Raw genomic sequence first — 17,110 nt, 5'->3', positions numbered from 1 at the left:
CTGAGGCTCACTGGGTTAATCTGTGGTTCTGAACAGTTCTTAAACTGGTTGTTTTGCTACGACTCGCAGCTTGTCATGGTTCAACCTGACTCTCACCCAGTGTCAGCTTGGTTAGACATAAGCATCACCAAAAAGATACTGAAAAACAAACAAGGTATTTCAAAGATCTAACACCAGTCAATCACAAGGCTTAATTTTTGTAAACCATACCTTGTTGTTCTTTTTGTAAGGTATAAAAGATCCAATGAGCAAATCACTTTTTCTATAGTTTTGAAGATTTACATATACAGGAGACCCCAAAAAGAATGTGATGTGATACCTTAAGAGTCTGATCATAAATAAGATAGTCACATCAGTGTAAACATACTTGATATGAGCTCTGTCTTTTAAACATCTGCAAAATCATATAGAAATTTCAAACAGCATCTCTGTGACCTCTTAGCAAACTCAGTTTGGTAAATATTTCACGGCCTTCGTTGATAGTTGTCTGTGGCATCTCTGTGTGTATGTGATCACAGATGAGGAGTATGGATTAGTGAGGCAGGTCTTGCATCATTTGAGCACAGAGACAGCTCAAGGGGAGGAGAACCTTGGACTGCAGAAGCCCAGCTTGTTAGCATGCTCCTGAGCTGCTCCTGAATGTAGCTTTGTTCATCATGAAATTTTCATGGATAATTGGATGTTATGAAGATTAATGTGCTTTAGTTTCACAGGGCTGCAGGAGAACTTTGAAAGACTTTGACACTCAACACCTTCCAGGGGATGTCTCTGGCCTTTTTAGGAGATACGTGATATGGTCTTACCTTGATAACTCAGCTTGATGCACTAGGTCCTTTCACTCACATCATGGCAATTTGAGCCAGCGGTTCGACAGCGTCTGCATTGTGCTGTGCTCTCCACATGCCCCGGAGGATCTGCAGTCTAACTTCATTGTAATTTATTGCAATTAAGGAAGGCACAGAAGCAAAACTAATTGTACATTTCACTCTCATTACTAACATTTCCTTCTGTTCACTGTAGACTGTAATATATTTAATCATAAATCAACCAGAAAAACATTCCACATATGAGGCTCCTTGGAGTAAAATCTCGTGTGTTTCAAATTATGTTTGGGAGTTAAAGAGGTTAGGAGGAAATGCGGGAGAAAATATTAGATGTAAGGATGAAAAATGCTTTCTCTTGAATTTAGTTTTTCTTTACTGATTGTGCATTCTCCGGCACATCACAACTGTTTAAATTCTGTCTACGTGTATTTTAAATTGAAGGAGTTTTTATTTGAACACATTTCAAGGTCTCTTTTGAAATTTTGTGGGTGAAAAAAGATTTATATTTTATGAAAATATTGGCAGTGCTGCAAACTTTTTGGTATTCTTGGGAAAATTTTGCTTCTATTCAAAAAGTTTAACAGAGTTTTTTTCTCCATTTATAATTGCAAAAAGTTTCGTATTGTTTTACAAAAAAATCAAAATGTTGCTCCTTTTATTTATCACAATTTCAATCATTGTGTTGCATGATTATATAGAACCAGAATGTTCCTCCCATAAAGGTGTTTGTTTGAAAAACAAAATGAAATGAAAAAAGTTTCACTGTCCATCAACTACTTGAAAATAAATCACTTTAAACTTCTATTTAATCTTATTGGTATTTTCCACATTCTGTTATATTGTTTTAATAGTGGATATGGATCAAAGGCTACTTGGGTTTAAGTATGTCACTGCCCACATGTTTTCATCACATATAAACAGTGTTGGGACTAACTAGGTTATTATTGTAGTAACGAGCACGGTAACTAGTTATTATGCCAAAATCAGGAACGTGTTAATAGTTACTGGGATTTAGATAGGGTCGTTATTTGTTACTTTGTGTGGTGGCTATCATGGAGCTTCCACAGATTCATTACATTAGCAAGTGGTGGAGGCCAGCAGGTGGATGAGGGAAAGGGGAGGCAGGAGGAGCAGAGACCCGAGGCGGCCGCCGGTCCGAGTGTCAGGTGAACTGAACTTCAGGTAAGAAGTTATGACCTGCAGTCTATCTGGGTCAGATATGAATCAAGTTTAGGGGTAGTTTATTTTCGTTATACTATAGCTATAGCTAGCATGACGGAGTTTTTATACAGCTGGGTGGGTGCTATGATGTTACTGATGTTGAACTTTATTTTGTTCATAAGGTTAATTATTAGAGTTGCCAACCGTCCCCTAAAAAACGGAATCGTCTCGTATTTAGAGAAAATATTACGCGTTTCGTATTGAGGTGAAAAGAAACACATTTTGTCCCGGACTTCAGCTACAATGAAAAAGGCACAAAGCTGGAGTTATTCTGTGTCTTTGCAGCACAGCTGCCTCTTCTTCTTTCATTCTCCCCTCTCCCTCTCCTGTTTCTACTTCAATCATGAAACTGATCAATGATCAGCTGATCGGCTTTTCTCTCTTGTTTGTTTATCGCTCACTTTGCGCCAGAAAGAGGAAATCAGTGGATGTCGCGCTAAATGACAGCAGCACGTTTAAGCTTGATCAGCTGTTGTTAGAATTTATTTAATATTACTTTCTAGTATCAGCTAATGTTTGCTGGAACCACAGCTGTAAACTTGCTGGTCATGATATGGTTTGGTTATCTGGTGAGAGGGAAACATGAAGATGAAACCAGGAGATGTCCTTACTGAACCATCAGAGCTGAAAAGGTGATGGAGAAACAGGTTTACCTTTTAGGTGACATGAATGAGTTGAAGGGAAGTTATGAACTGTTTCTGAGAGACAAATAACACCAGGATCCTTTTTTACATAGCTGACAGCTGGTAACTGTGCAGGGGCTGATCTAGCAAAGTGTTGCCAGGGGGGCAGGTAGGGCATTAACAGGGAAAGGGGGGCACAAGGAAATACTTTTCTTTCTTATTCTCATTTAAAATGTCTAGCTTTTTAAAAAAATAATTATCTGAATCTTAAAACAAACAATTGATAGATTGATACATTGATACACTGATACCACGAAAACTGTGTACATCACTGTCACAACAGCTTTTGTTTTCATTCAAAGGCTTTATGATTTTTCCTATAATGGTGCAAAAATGGTGCCAATTTTCTGTCCCAGTCCAGCCCTGTAAGCAGCTCATCTGCAGTCTGGTGTTACCTACATCTTCCTATTCAGAAGGCAGAATTTCTGAGTTCTGAGTACAATCGAAAGCACCACGACTGCAGTTTTTGTGTTGGATGTAAAAAGCGCACGTGACGCTGTGACGTAGGCTAGAATCATGCGGCGATCAACGACGATCCAGGCGTGGGATTTCTCTCGTGGAAATATGCACATTATCTTTTCCTTTCTATTGGTAGGTGGCACAGTGCACTTGTGGCAAGTAAGCAAGCAAGAAGACTGGCAAAGTTACGGAAGCAACACATTAACAAGAGAATTCTGAGTAAAACCAAAGTTACTTTCCCTAGTAACTAGTTGCTTTGAAAGTAACGAGTAACTTGAAGTAACTGAGTTACTTTTGATAGAACTAGTAATGTAACTAAGTTACTAATTTAAAGTAACTTACCCAACACTGCATATAAAAACAGCCAAGCTTCACAAAAACATGGATACGCAAAAGGCAGTTTTGAATTTGAGAATGAATTCTTGAAAAATAATGAAACCTAGCCAATTATCATATTCAGCACACTGCTCCTTCAGTGCTAATCACAATAGCCTGTGTGTTGACTATTTATTTGTTGGTAAGAGAACAGAAGGTCAACATTTTGTAAGCTATGAATAGGGTACTAATAGCATGATCATAAGTTTCACAGATCGCTGAGCAACCTGGAGAAAGAGTGAGCTACATGAGGATGCTCTTTGTGGACTACAGCTCAGTTCAACACCTTAATCACAATGACAATTTGGTGGTAATCCTCACCAGCAAACTGGCCACCTTCAGATCCTCCCTGCCACCTGCTCCTGGATCAAAGGCTTCCTCGCTAAGCGGTCTCAACCAGTCTGACTTGCTAACTGAACATCCTTAAAACAAAAGAACTCATAATGGTTTTCAGGAGACACAGACAGGTCCACTCTCTTCTCATTACTGGGTGAAATCTGTCTCCATCTTCAGGTTTCTGGGCACCCACATCTCCACGTGTGGACCCACAACACCAACACCCAGGTAAAGAAGGCCCAACAGCTGCACTTCCTCCATGCCCTGAGGAAGAATAACGTGAACCAGAAGCTGCTGCTCACCTTCTACTGCTCCTCAGTGGAGAGCGTGCTCCCCTACTGCCTGGGTATTTGGTACACAGGGGCCACGACTGAGAACAGGAAGGCTGTGCCCAAAAAAATAATTGGCTGCCCTCTGCCACCCCTGGAGGCCACCGTCAGCTCCTCCTGTCTCAGGGAAACCAAGGCCATCACAGGTGACCTTGCACCCTGCCCACCTGTTTGACCCGCTGCTCTCTGGTCAGTGTATCAGGTCATTCAGGTCTCACACCTCCAGACTCACAAACAGCTTCTTCCCCTGGTCCATTCAAACTGTCAACAAACACTATCAACCCACACCCCACCCCTGCCCACCCACCTCACCAATCTGAGCCATGGTCTGAGTAACCCGCATCACTCAGGCCACTCACACTCTATTCAGAACAAGTCTTTTCTTTGCACTACTTTCAAGAACTTTGCATCTATTTTGTTCTCTAATGTGCACCTTTCTCTTATTTCTCTAGATTCCTCTTGTTTTGTATATTTCTCTCTTGATTGTATATATTTATCCTGTTTGTTATTTATTCTATTCGGTCTACTATTTATATCTACTATTTATATTTTACCCACAGGAAAGTACCAAAATTGTGTCATCGTACATTGACTATAAAGAGCGATTCTATTCTATTCAGGGTAACTCCTGAAAACATAGCCTGCTTTTTGGAGTATCAGCAGTAGGTCAGGCCAGTTTTAATGCTGTGCCATTACAGACCTATAGACAGCACAAATTACCACTAGCCTGTTATTAGTTGTTGGTTGATGATCTGAAGACTTTGCCCTCATTTGAAACTTTGATCATCAAGATATTTTTTAAATTTAGTTTTTATAACAGTCAGTACTAATTTAGCTTTAGTTATAAGGGTGCTGGTCCTGAGCGGTCTGAGGGACAATCAGGAAATGAACCACCTCATTCTTGTAAGCGCACCAGATTTGCCTCGTTGCAGTTTTGGTCAAGAAAATGAAATATAAATACAGGAAATAAAGTTTTGACACACTGGAGCAGGCAAATGGCCATAACAGAAGCACAAGTACAAGGGGGCAAAACTGAACTTAAACTGAAAGAAAAAAAAACAGTCATTAAGTGCATCAGTCTGAATTTAAATCAGTGCATGTTTTTTATTTTTCTCTTTGTATTCACTATGTGATCTGAACTGAGAGAATAACAATGAGGATCCTAAAAAGGGCCACCATGCCTCAAGCCAGTGATCAAATAAAATATTAGGGACCCAACAGTGGTCACTTGGTTTAAAGTAGATTGTATGAACTGTTAGTATGTGAAGCAAACAACTGCAAAGAGATATTCCTTTATTTATTAGTTTTCCCCGTGTCTATAATATTTTTTTACAAAGATTTCCTGCTGGGGTTCCATAGGAAGTTTCTAATATATGGTGGTAAAGGAAGTTCTGAGTGGAGTAACTCACTAGGACTCAAAAACAAAACTTTTTGTGTAGTTTCTCCAGGTGAGTTCAAATTTGCAATTCACATATTTTATTTCCACATTCACTGGCTTTCATATTGGGCCTGTCATATGGAGTCAGGTCATCTGCAGGCTGTGATCTGTATTCTTGCTGCCTTACCTACTCTCCCTCTCTCTCTCACACCCACACACACACACACACACACACACACACACACACTACTATGAAATATTTAAGCTTACACTCCAGTTTAGGGGGTGCAGTTGCAGGCAGTATACTGACATTAGAGGTCTTGGAGGGGGCACACTGTGTTACCCACTCCTATCCATGTGTGTGTGTGCGCGCGTGTGTGCACGTGTGAATAAAGTAAGGCTGCCTACAAGTTTGTTTCTTAGATCACAAGTAAATTTTTAATTCAAAGTCCTGCCACATCAACTCGACAACACGACTTTTGTTATGATCAGTGAATTCGTAACACATCACACTGAGGTAAGGTTTTCATGCTGAAATATATTATTAATGCTAAGTAAATTATTCATCATTATCCAGGCATGTATTATTTACAATGTTGTCTTCTGAATTATTTTGTTAAAATGACTAAATAAGTAAAAATAGTTGCTAATAAATACATTGGAAGATACTGGAAAATCCTTGATTCTGAGCCCCTCCCATAGCTGTCCTGCAATACTTGCTCAGAGGCAGTTATTCAACTTTGCCCACTAGGGCTTTGACTTGTGAAAAAGCTTGTGGATTTTCAAGGCGGGTGTAGAAAAAGTGAAACTAGAAAAGTCAGAGAAGGGAGTGTCGTGTACCCAGAATCTGTTTGGTACTGTGATAATGTAAAAAATGTGTTTGATGTAATGCTGATGCACCTCCTGCCCTCAAAACCATCAAATATTCAAACTGTGTGCTCCCGTTCTGCCACTCAGGCAGCCGATCTCAGATCTCATTTTTGGTGTTGTCCTCATTTAGAATAACAGCACTCTCTCCATTTATTCCCAGACATCAGTAACACCAGAAAGATGCTGACATGTAAATAATCAACTAAGATCACCTTTTCAACAGTGATGCTGCTCACGGGTCACTAAAGCCTGCATCTTTCTGTTAAGATGCAGGTTTCTGTCCCCTAAAAGAAACATATTCAAGTCTTTATCAAGTAACTACATTCTGTTTGCAGCAGAGCTCTTTAGTTTTGAATATCATAGTAATATCACTAATTTGACTTAAGTTGATGAGCCATAATTAAATACTCATCAGCATTTTGCTCATTTTTGAGTTGTTTCAGTTATCATTATCATCAGTTTTTATTTATGTGGTGTTAAATCAACAACTACAGTTGCCTCAAGGTGTTTTATGTCGTAAAGACTCAATAATAAAAAGAAAACAGAGCGGCCAACAATCTTATGACCTCCTCTGAGAAAGCGTTTGGGCAACACTGGGAAGGAAAAACTACCTTTTAACAGGTAGAACATGTCTCTGGGAGGGGCAACCATCTGCTGCCACCTGTTTGGGCAAGAGCAGTAAGACAGGACGAGGACAAGCTGTGAAAGAGAGCCAGAGAAATAATGAATGAACGATTAAATACAGAGTGGTAAATATACAATAGACAGTGGAAAAGAAACACTCAGTGCATCATGGGAAGCCCCTAGCAGCCGCGAGAGCGAGGATAAAGGGAGGATTCATGCCATTTGATCCGATCCTAACTATATGCTTTATCAAAAAGGAAAGTTTTGAGCCTAACCTTAAAAGTAGAGAGGATGTCTGTATACAGAATCCAGGCTAGGAGCTGCTTCCATGGAAAAGATGCCTAGAAGCTGAAGGCTGTGCCTCCCATTCTAATTTTAAAAACTCTAGGGACCACAAAAAGCCTGCAGTCTGAGAGCAAAGTGCTCTAATGGGGTGATATAGTACTATATGATGGGGCCTGGTAATTTAAGACCTTGTTTGGGATGAGAAGGATTCTGGATTTAACAGGGAGCCAATGAAGAGAAGCCAATATAGGTGCTCCAGCACTTTGGATTAGCTGAAGGCTCTTCAAGGAGTTTTCAGGACATCCTGATAATAACAAATTACAGTAGTCCAGCCCTTAGCAATCTGATGCAGACCTTACCATAGAGTCCTGTTCTTCTTTGATTTGGCTGCAGTTCTGTAATGATTTTGCCTTCTGTCATTTTAAATGGATTTCATTTAATAAGATGACATGAAAGGAGAAAAAAAGACAGGAATCAGAACCTCCTTACTATTTTTCTTAAACCTTAAAAATTTGCTGTTTGTGCCATGAAAGCAAAGCAAACTGCAGAGTTTAGGGAACTCTTTAACAATCGGTCACTAGATGTAACACTTTTCATGCTATAGCCAGTTTTCTGACTTGAATGTAACTTTTACAAAAAGTGATTAGTGCAGCCTTAATGTTAAATTCATTCAGCTGAAATCAAAAACAGATAAAGTGGATGCTTTAAAAAGTAGACAATTACCAAAATGTCTACATTAACATTTAAACATTGCTAGTCCCTATAGCACAAACACACATTTTGATGCGGTGAATGTCAAACTTCCATTTTAAAGGGATCTCATTTTAATGAAGCACAGGGCAATTGATCTTACTGAACTCCTGAGAAGTAATTATCTCAGTTCAGGGAACATAAAGCACATATAAATGCAAATATACTCACACACACACCTTTTTCCACACACTCACACAGCAGCAGTCACCCACTAAGTATTTCATATCTCATCTTGCATGGTCTAAAAGGCGTGACCATCTATTAAGGACCACACAGGACTGTGTCCCCCCCTCCACCTCGTGCAGTCACACTCTGTCATCATAGATTAAAAGCAGCGAGGTTGATAACTCAGCCTACCTTGTGGATCGAATGCCTCCATGGTCGTTGGCGCCACTAGTGCATGAACAGGAACGTTTGTACTAGATGAATATACATGAGTGTTTTCATGTTAATGCAGCCATGCATAGTCGCGTTTACATCTTGGGCTGTACTTTTTATACTCACACTGAATACACCAAGTCGTACATTATTGCAGAAACCTCAGCAGCAAACAACAAACAGCAAAAGCACGATTTTAGGGTGAAACGTTAACAGATAATAAGTATAACAGGTGGAAAATCTACTTGCAAGATTGACTGATTAGAACTCTGTGAAAATGTGTGTGCAGGGTGTTTCTCATGTCGGATAATGAAGTTTTCAGGCACTATTTAACATACAGTTTTTCCTTTTTCCCCTGTGCTGACCCATTTGAGAAATGCTGTGTTATGCTGTTATGCTGAAGCTGAGTTCTGATGAATGATGTGCAAAGCTCCATCACAGGATGGTGTAATTCTCCGAGCAATCACACTGACCTACATTAAACCTTCAAGGATGATGGACTAATCAGAGTGGCGCTATCTATGAGGACAGTATATGTTCCTCTTATTAACAGAACTGTATGACTAATGGAATCTGACTGGTTTGAAGACTTATACCAATATTAAAACTTAAAAATTATTTAGAGCAAGGTACATATAACCTTGCTCTAAATAATACAGAGCAAGTTATCAAATTTCTGAGTCACGCAGAAATTTGATAACTTTGCTTGTCACTTTTTATCTAGGCCTTAAACCCCATGTATGAGGGGCCTGGGGCATATTGTATAAAGTGCCTTGAGTGCTCTGTGCAGACAAATAAGCCTTTTATAAAAGCACTGAATTAGAAAAAAATGGTGCCCAACATACAAACCATTCATATTTGCTAAATTAGCCTAAAATAGAAGGCTGCAAGGGAGCTGAGCCAAAAGAGACAAATGTTTGAAAAGGGTCAGACTTCCCTTCACTTCAGACAAATGGCTTGGAAGTTTAATTAAAATCTCACTTAATAACAGTGTTCTTGGAGTAGCTGGGTGAATGCTCGAGGGTACTCTACTTGTTGACCACATGCTGCTGGGAGACTTCAGCACTTAAGTGGGGAACAACGGTGTAACCCAAAGTGATGTGATGGCAAAGAACAGTCTGCCTCATCTGGACCCAAGTGGTGTTTGCGTTTGGACATCTGTGGAAACCACACTTTATCCATAACAAACACCATGTTAAAACATAAGGCTGTCCATAAGTGCACGTGGCACCAGGACACTGTAGGCCACAAGCTGAATATTAATTTCATAATCATTACAATTGATCTGTGGTTGTATGTTCTAGCATTCAAGTAGAGTGAGGAGCTGAGTTGTGAGCGAGCTGGTGGTGAGTTGGATCAGGTGAAGCAAAAAATCAGCTGTGGCAGGAGTTTGGTGAGGCCATGAAAAAAGATTGCGACTTCAATGGTAGATATCGTTGGATGGTGGAGGGAATACTTTAAGGAACTCCCATCACTGGGGGCAAGGTAACTGAGGTTGTTAGGGCTGTCTTCGCTGACACACCTATTTAACATCACATGAAGATCTGGGGTGGTGCCTTTGGATTGGCAGACTAGGGTGGTAGTTCCTATTTTTAAGAAAGTCGATACCAGGATACCAGAAAGGAGATTTCATCCTTTAACTGAACCTCAGAGTTGAGGGCTGTACTCTGCGCCTCGGCTGCAGAGGAGGGGTGGTGCAGTGGGTTTGGTGCAGTGCGAGGCAGGCTGGCAAGACAGCTGGGACCAATTCCCTAATCATGCTCTCCCTATTTCTTAACGCCAGGACCTGGAGGAAGTAGAGGAACTGAGCTGGAGACATAACAGCTGGAAAGCTGTCTCATGACAAGAGCAAGAGCACAAGCATGAGTTTTTGTAGTGCAATCACACTGAAAAATAAACTATCACTACTCTGCAAACACAGGCTATGTGTGAGTGTATGTTGTACTGGGTCCATAACACCCTGATATTATAGTGTTGAAACCCAGGAAGACGCTTGAAAGCCACAGGCTGCAAATTATGGCAGAGGTGACAGGTCCTAGATCAGCTGGTAGGTCACTCTGAGACATCTGTCGGTAACGCTGCACTGCATGGAGACGGAAGACTTTTTCAACATGTCCAGGACACAGCAGAAGTGTGCCAACTGGCCTACAGTGGAATGGTTTCTACAGTTGTTACTGCTGTTGTTGGGTGAGGCCCAAACGGCTGCTTGCTGCCAACTTTGAGGGGAAGTTTCCATCATGTGTCCAGAGCCATTGTGTACCGGCTCCTCTGAGGATCACTAGCGACAGTTCCATGGCAGCAAAGTGACAGCAGAGGATCAGCCCTTCACATTTGAACAAAGTCTCCAGCATGTGCAGCAAGGTGGTTTCAGCCCAAGTCATGGAGGGAAAAGGCGCAGCTGATGAGTTAGAGGTCTTCGACCACTGAGGATCACCAAGTGGCACAGTCGGAAGAGGCCTGGGCTCCTGGTCAGCTGATCAAGCTGGCCGGTCCTAGCTCCAGGGAGGAGTCCTAAGCTCCACCCCGGCACTGGGGCCCAGTAACTCCTTTTTTCTTTGATCTTCCTTCCCAGGGTCTGGCGAACACAGGCGCTGCTCCTGAGTCAAAGGAGGCCACACAAACACTGCAACAAGAGTGCAGGAAGGAGGGACATACAGTAAGGTCCAAGCAGGTATACGCTAGGTCAGGGATGGGAAAATCCAGGCCTCAAGGGCGGGTGTCCTGCAGGTTTTAGATGTGTCCTTGATCCAGCACAGCTGATTTTTAATGGTTTAATTACCTCCTCAACATGTCTTGAAGTTCCAGAGGCCTAGTAATGAACTAATCATTTGATTCAGGTGTGTTGACCTAGGGTATCTAAAACCTGCAGGACACCGGCCCTTGATACCTTTAGTTCAACACCCCTGCGCTAGGCTATAGTGGACTGGGCTGTTTGCATCCTGCCCACACCCCAGCCCAGCAGCTTGTGCAAATAATGCCAGAGCTCACAGGTCCCGGATAGGCTGGAAAGGTATAGTGAACCTGATTTTTGTGGTACAATCAGACTGAAAAATAAACCTTCACTTCAATGCAAACACAGGCTTTGCATGTGTGTGTGTGTGTGTGTGTGTGTGTGTGTATGTTGTACTGGGTCCATAACACCCTCATGTTAGACTCAAATTCAGGAGGAACAATGTGGGTTTCATTCTGATAACAAAACGCTGGACCAACTTAGGATGAGTTTGGACATTCAGTAAACAGTTTAGTGGATTTAGAGAAGGCTGCGTCTCTTTAGGGTTTTATGTTGCAGGATGGGGGGAATCTAAATAAATTTAAGACATGTATTTGCAGCATTAAACTAGAATTTCACATTTAAAACAAATAAACACTGCCTATTTGTGTAATTATGTTACATTTGTGACTATAATTTTACAGTCTTTTTATGTGGAAAAATTAAATACATTTTCCATTAAAAAATAATGTTATTCATATCTACAGGGCCTAGCCAGTCCTTAAATGCCACATGTTGAGTCGACATTGTGGCAATCCTTCACAGACTACATCTAAGGAAAAGGTGAGTTTTCCCTTTCCACTATCACCAAAGTGCTTGCTCATATGGGGTTATATGATTGTTGGGTTTCTCTCATAGAGTAATTGGGCATAAAGGGGCATTTTCCCCCAAAAGCTTCAATCCAGCCTGATGTCTTTTTACAACCAGAGAAGCCATTGGAAAGAAGTTTAAGGCACTTCTGCATTGGCGTCACGTGGGTGGGATTAGACTTTGATTTTTAGCCCTTATTAAAAATAAATACACATGAAACACAGAAGAAAAGGCCTAACCCATTTATTAGTCTCATGGTATCCCTTTAACACCGATAGCTTACAAATGATTTTAATGGATATTGAAGGGATAGTAGGTGATTTATCAACAATTAATTAGGGCTAAGCTTCCACTAATAAACCTTTTCAACTGGTACCTTGTTAGAAAAACGATACAGTCGTAGGGGAATACAACCCTTCTTTCAGACTATTCTGTATTGTTATTGCCAAATCATTTGTAATGATAAAAGGCCTGTAACACAGTGTTTAGGTCACAACAGCACCATATAATTCTACAATAAGAATAAGTTCTATTGCCATATAACGATAAATGTCCTCCAGCTCCATCAGTGTAAAACATTGTTAAAAACTCTTCACTGCAGCAATAAACACATTGGAGCAGCTTTATTCTGCCAGTGCTTGATGTCAATTTTTGCTTTGGGAATTCTCACATTTCCATTTGTCAGATTTCCCCACAGAGCTTGGCCACTTTCCACCGGCCTTCCTACCCACAACTCCCACTCAGTCAAACTCACCCTTCCCCTGGGCTTTTATTTTCAGGAGAGCTACACAGACACAAAAGCATCCCTGTAACCCCCCCCCTCCCCCACACACGCATACACACACACCATCCTGCTGCACCCTGCTGTAACAACGCTAATTGTGTGTGATTTGTTTACTGTGCAAGGCAAATGTCTTAATTGTTGTCAGAGGAAAGGTGGGACAAAGAAAAGGGATGAAAACATTTACGTGTGCGTGTTAGTGTGGATAGCGTGCACAGGCTGGTACCCTTGTGTGTGGAGATAAGAGGTAATAATGCACTGTCATATCAAGAAATCAAGCAGCACATATATAATATTAAATACATAAGGTTTTCAGCCAGATCTGTCTATCCAGATGTATGCATACAACAACATATTGCATCATGAAATTACATAAGTGGGAAGGACTGCCTGGGACAGATTGGTGAGCTGTCCATGGCACATTAGAATAGAATAGAATTCAACTCAGTGCTTAGCAATAATATAGATATATTACAAAATGGGTCTATTATAGGTATGAGGGTACAAAATATGGGTCTATTATGGGTATGTTACAATGTACACGGTATGAAGGTGTGTTATGAATATCCTATAATTATAAGTATGTACAGGCTGTAGTAAGTGTAAAAGCTATGTACAGGATATAAATATGAAAACTATACAGAAATACAAATATGAACTGTACAAGTTATAAACAGTTGTCAACAGATCAGCCATCTTGAAAATTCATGATTTCTACTATTTTCAAGATCCCGCAAGAAGATATAATTTTCTGAGATAAAGATTAGGTTTGCAATTGTGTAACTCATTTAACTTCAGTTTTAAACTTATTAATTTGCACAATGTAAAAATACACAAAAAATGTCAAAGATAATAAATAACAGTTCAGTAGGAGGCAAAATGTCTAGTGAACTTATCTTGAAGCCTCCTCCTAATTAATCATACAAAAGTAAGACAAAAATAATATCAAATTTAGTTTCAAATCACACATGTATGACAATGTTTTTGGAACATAATATACAAACTTTTTTTGTTAGACATACTTTTCAAACAGACGCATGGCGCTGTAGTTTGAATGGATGAATTTGGTAGCCTAAAAATTGCCCTAAGTAAAGGTAGAAAAGTGCATTATAAACTCCACAGTATGTTAGATCTTACGACTCTCACTCCTATTACAAGTGGTACGTATGATTCTCTTTAAGCAAACCTAATGAGAACAACAAAGTCGTTCAGGTGAAAGTGAAGAGGAGTTATGTTTGTGAAAGTTGACAGAGGAGAAAAGACACAAGAGTGTAGTGAGTGGAGCAGATAATAACTATTAAATATAGGGAGTGCAGAATTATTAGGCAAATGAGTATTTTGTCCACATCATCCTCTTCATGCATGTTGTCTTACTCCAAGCTGTATAGGCTCGAAAGCCTACTACCAATTAAGCATATTAGGTGATGTGCATCGCTGTAATGAGAAGGGGTGTGGTCTAATGACATCAACACCCTATATCAGGTGTGCATAATTATTAGGCAACGTCCTTTCCTTTGGCAAAATGGGTCAAAAGAAGGACTTGACAGGCTCAGAAAAGTCAAAAATAGTGAGATATCTTGCAGAGGGATGCAGCAGTCTCAAAATTGCAAAGCTTCTGAAGCGTGATCATCGAACAATCAAGCGTTTCATTCAAAATAGTCAACAGGGTCGCAAGAAGCGTGTGGAAAAACCAAGGCGCAAAATAACTGCCCATGAACTGAGAAAAGTCAAGCGTGCAGCTGCCAAGATGCCACTTGCCACCAGTTTGGCCATATTTCAGAGCTGCAACATCACCGGAGTGCCCAAAAGCACAAGGTGTGCAATACTCAGAGACATGGCCAAGGTAAGAAAGGCTGAAAGACGACCACCACTGAACAAGACACACAAGCTGAAACGTCAAGACTGGGCCAAGAAATATCTTGAGACTGATTTTTCTAAGGTTTTATGGACTGATGAAATGAGAGTGAGTCTTGATGGGCCAGATGGATGGGCCCGTGGCTGGATTGGTAAAGGGCAGAGAGCTCCAGTCCGACTCAGACGCCAGCAAGGTGGAGGTGGAGTACTGGTTTGGGCTGGTATCATCAAAGATGAGCTTGTGGGGCCTTTTCGGGTTGAGGATGGAGTCAAGCTCAACTCCCAGTCCTACTGCCAGTTTCTGGAAGACACCTTCTTCAAGCAGTGGTACAGGAAGAAGTCTGCATCCTTCAAGAAAAACATGATTTTCATGCAGGACAATGCTCCATCACACGCGTCCAAGTACTCCACAGCGTGGCTGGCAAGAAAGGGTATAAAAGAAGAAAAACTAATGACATGGCCACCTTGTTCACCTGGGCCCTGTTTCAGGAAGCCGGTTTAGTGGAAAAACTGAGTAAGTATACCCTGAGTTAACGAAAACTCTGGTTTTTCGGTTTCACAAAGCGAGTTTAGATTAATTCTGAGTGAGTCACTATGACGACACACGCCGTGAAGCTAACCTGCTCCCTAGCAGGTTTACTACAACTAACCCTGACTGTCTCCGCCCCTTTGTCGGAAACCTGACAGTAGGAAGTGTCAGACATGGCGTGCCCCGTCCTTGAAGAGCCAGTAGATCGTTAAGCCCAAATTCTCTGCAGAGCTCTCCGCCGGGAGAGAGTGATCAGAGCACGTTTGGACATTTTATCATTTCCTGATGAGTTTCTGTGCGAACGTTACCGTTTTTCAGCACAATCTATAATTTATTTGAATAACATCCTCAGGCCATATATTACGCATGTGACACATCGCGGACATTCTCTCAGTTCTGTACATATTATTTGTATTGCACTTCGGTTTTTTGCAAACGGGAGCTTTCTGTATAATATTGGTGACGCTGAGCACGTTTCCAAGGCTACCGTCTGTCGGGCAGTCAGGAATGTTACAGTTGCACTGAAACGTCTCCTGTACTCGTCTGTGGTGTTCCCCGGTCATAGACCCACAAGATTCATCAAAGAGGGATGCCACAAAATTGCAGGTATCAAGGTGACCAAAACGTAATGTATGATGTGGTGATACTTGGACTACTACTTAAATTCTACATTTATTTTCAGGGTTCCCAGGCGTGTACAGATGGCACTCACATTCCAATCATTGCTCCTTCAGTAAATGAAGGAGACTATGTGAACAGGAAGTCTTTCCACAGCATTAATGTACAGGTACATAGTTCCCTGTAGCATTTCAAACTAACAAATTATTTCATTATAGTAATGGATGCTAATTTGTGTTCTCTGCACTGTGAAGATCATATATGATGCTGCCAACATTATCACAAATGTGGAAGCCAAGTGGCCAGGCTCTGTCCATGACTCACAAATATTCCGTGAATGTACACTGAGCACAAAATTTGGACATGGTGAGTTGAGAATACTTTAAAATATATAAAGACCAATTGCTTCAGGGACATTTGAACTGAAGTGTATCCTTCTGTCTTAGGAGAGTTCACTGGCTACTTGCTTGGTGATAGGGGGTATCCATGTTTACCCTATTTGCTCACCCCTTACCCTGACCCTGAACCGGGCCCACAGCAGCGATATAACCTGGCTCATTGCAGGACAAGAGCCAGAATTGAAATGACTATCGGAATGCTTAAGGCCCGGTTCCAGTGCCTGCAAAGACTCAGGGTCACCCCAGAAAGGGCATGTGACATTATTGTGGCATGTGTGATTCTTCACAACATTGCCACAATTAGAGGAGAACACTGTCCTTCTGAACCAAACATCAGCAGTGATCCAAACCATGAACATCCTGACCCTCCCACGGACATACAAGATGGAAGCGCAGTCAGAGACACCATATGTCACAATCATTTCCTTTGACCCATCACCTCAACATGTTGAAAGAAGAATAAACAGGTTTTTTGTTCAACTGGCTTTATTGGTCACCTGTGTTTCCTGTACACAAAGTATTAAAAGATGTAAACCTCATAAAGTGTCTCTGTTGCTTCCTCCTCTGTAACAGCTGTCAATGTTTCTTCATTATTTTCCTGTAGTAAAGAAATAAACAACATTGCTGTTCTACTGTAAACTCATATAATCTGTGGAGTATTACTCACAACTGCATGTTGGTCTGGCTCAACAGGAGGCTGCACCAGATGCAGTACACCACCACCATCAACTGATAGAATATGAGGTTTATACAGGTCACTTATAACTTACAAGGGACCAAATGGCAATTAACAAACATATAGCACTCAGCTTACACTTCATTGTCATTATGCTCT

General features: G+C 41.0%; 1 long non-coding RNA gene across 1 annotated transcript; it reads left to right on the top strand.

Annotated features, from left to right (window-relative positions):
- The first annotated feature begins 15,611 nt into the window (after positions 1–15,611).
- LOC143416565 (uncharacterized) lies at positions 15,612–16,681 on the top strand. Its single transcript, XR_013096959.1, has 3 exons — positions 15,612–16,046; positions 16,132–16,243; positions 16,324–16,681. It is a non-coding gene; the product is annotated as an uncharacterized LOC143416565 (long non-coding RNA).
- The last annotated feature ends 429 nt before the right edge of the window (positions 16,682–17,110 follow it).

Source organism: Maylandia zebra, linkage group LG3 (assembly GCF_041146795.1).
Source record: "Maylandia zebra isolate NMK-2024a linkage group LG3, Mzebra_GT3a, whole genome shotgun sequence".
Taxonomy (NCBI): Eukaryota; Metazoa; Chordata; class Actinopteri; order Cichliformes; family Cichlidae; genus Maylandia; species Maylandia zebra.
The sequence above is the reverse complement of the archived record's forward strand: the minus strand, read 5'-3'. Positions and strand labels throughout refer to the sequence as shown.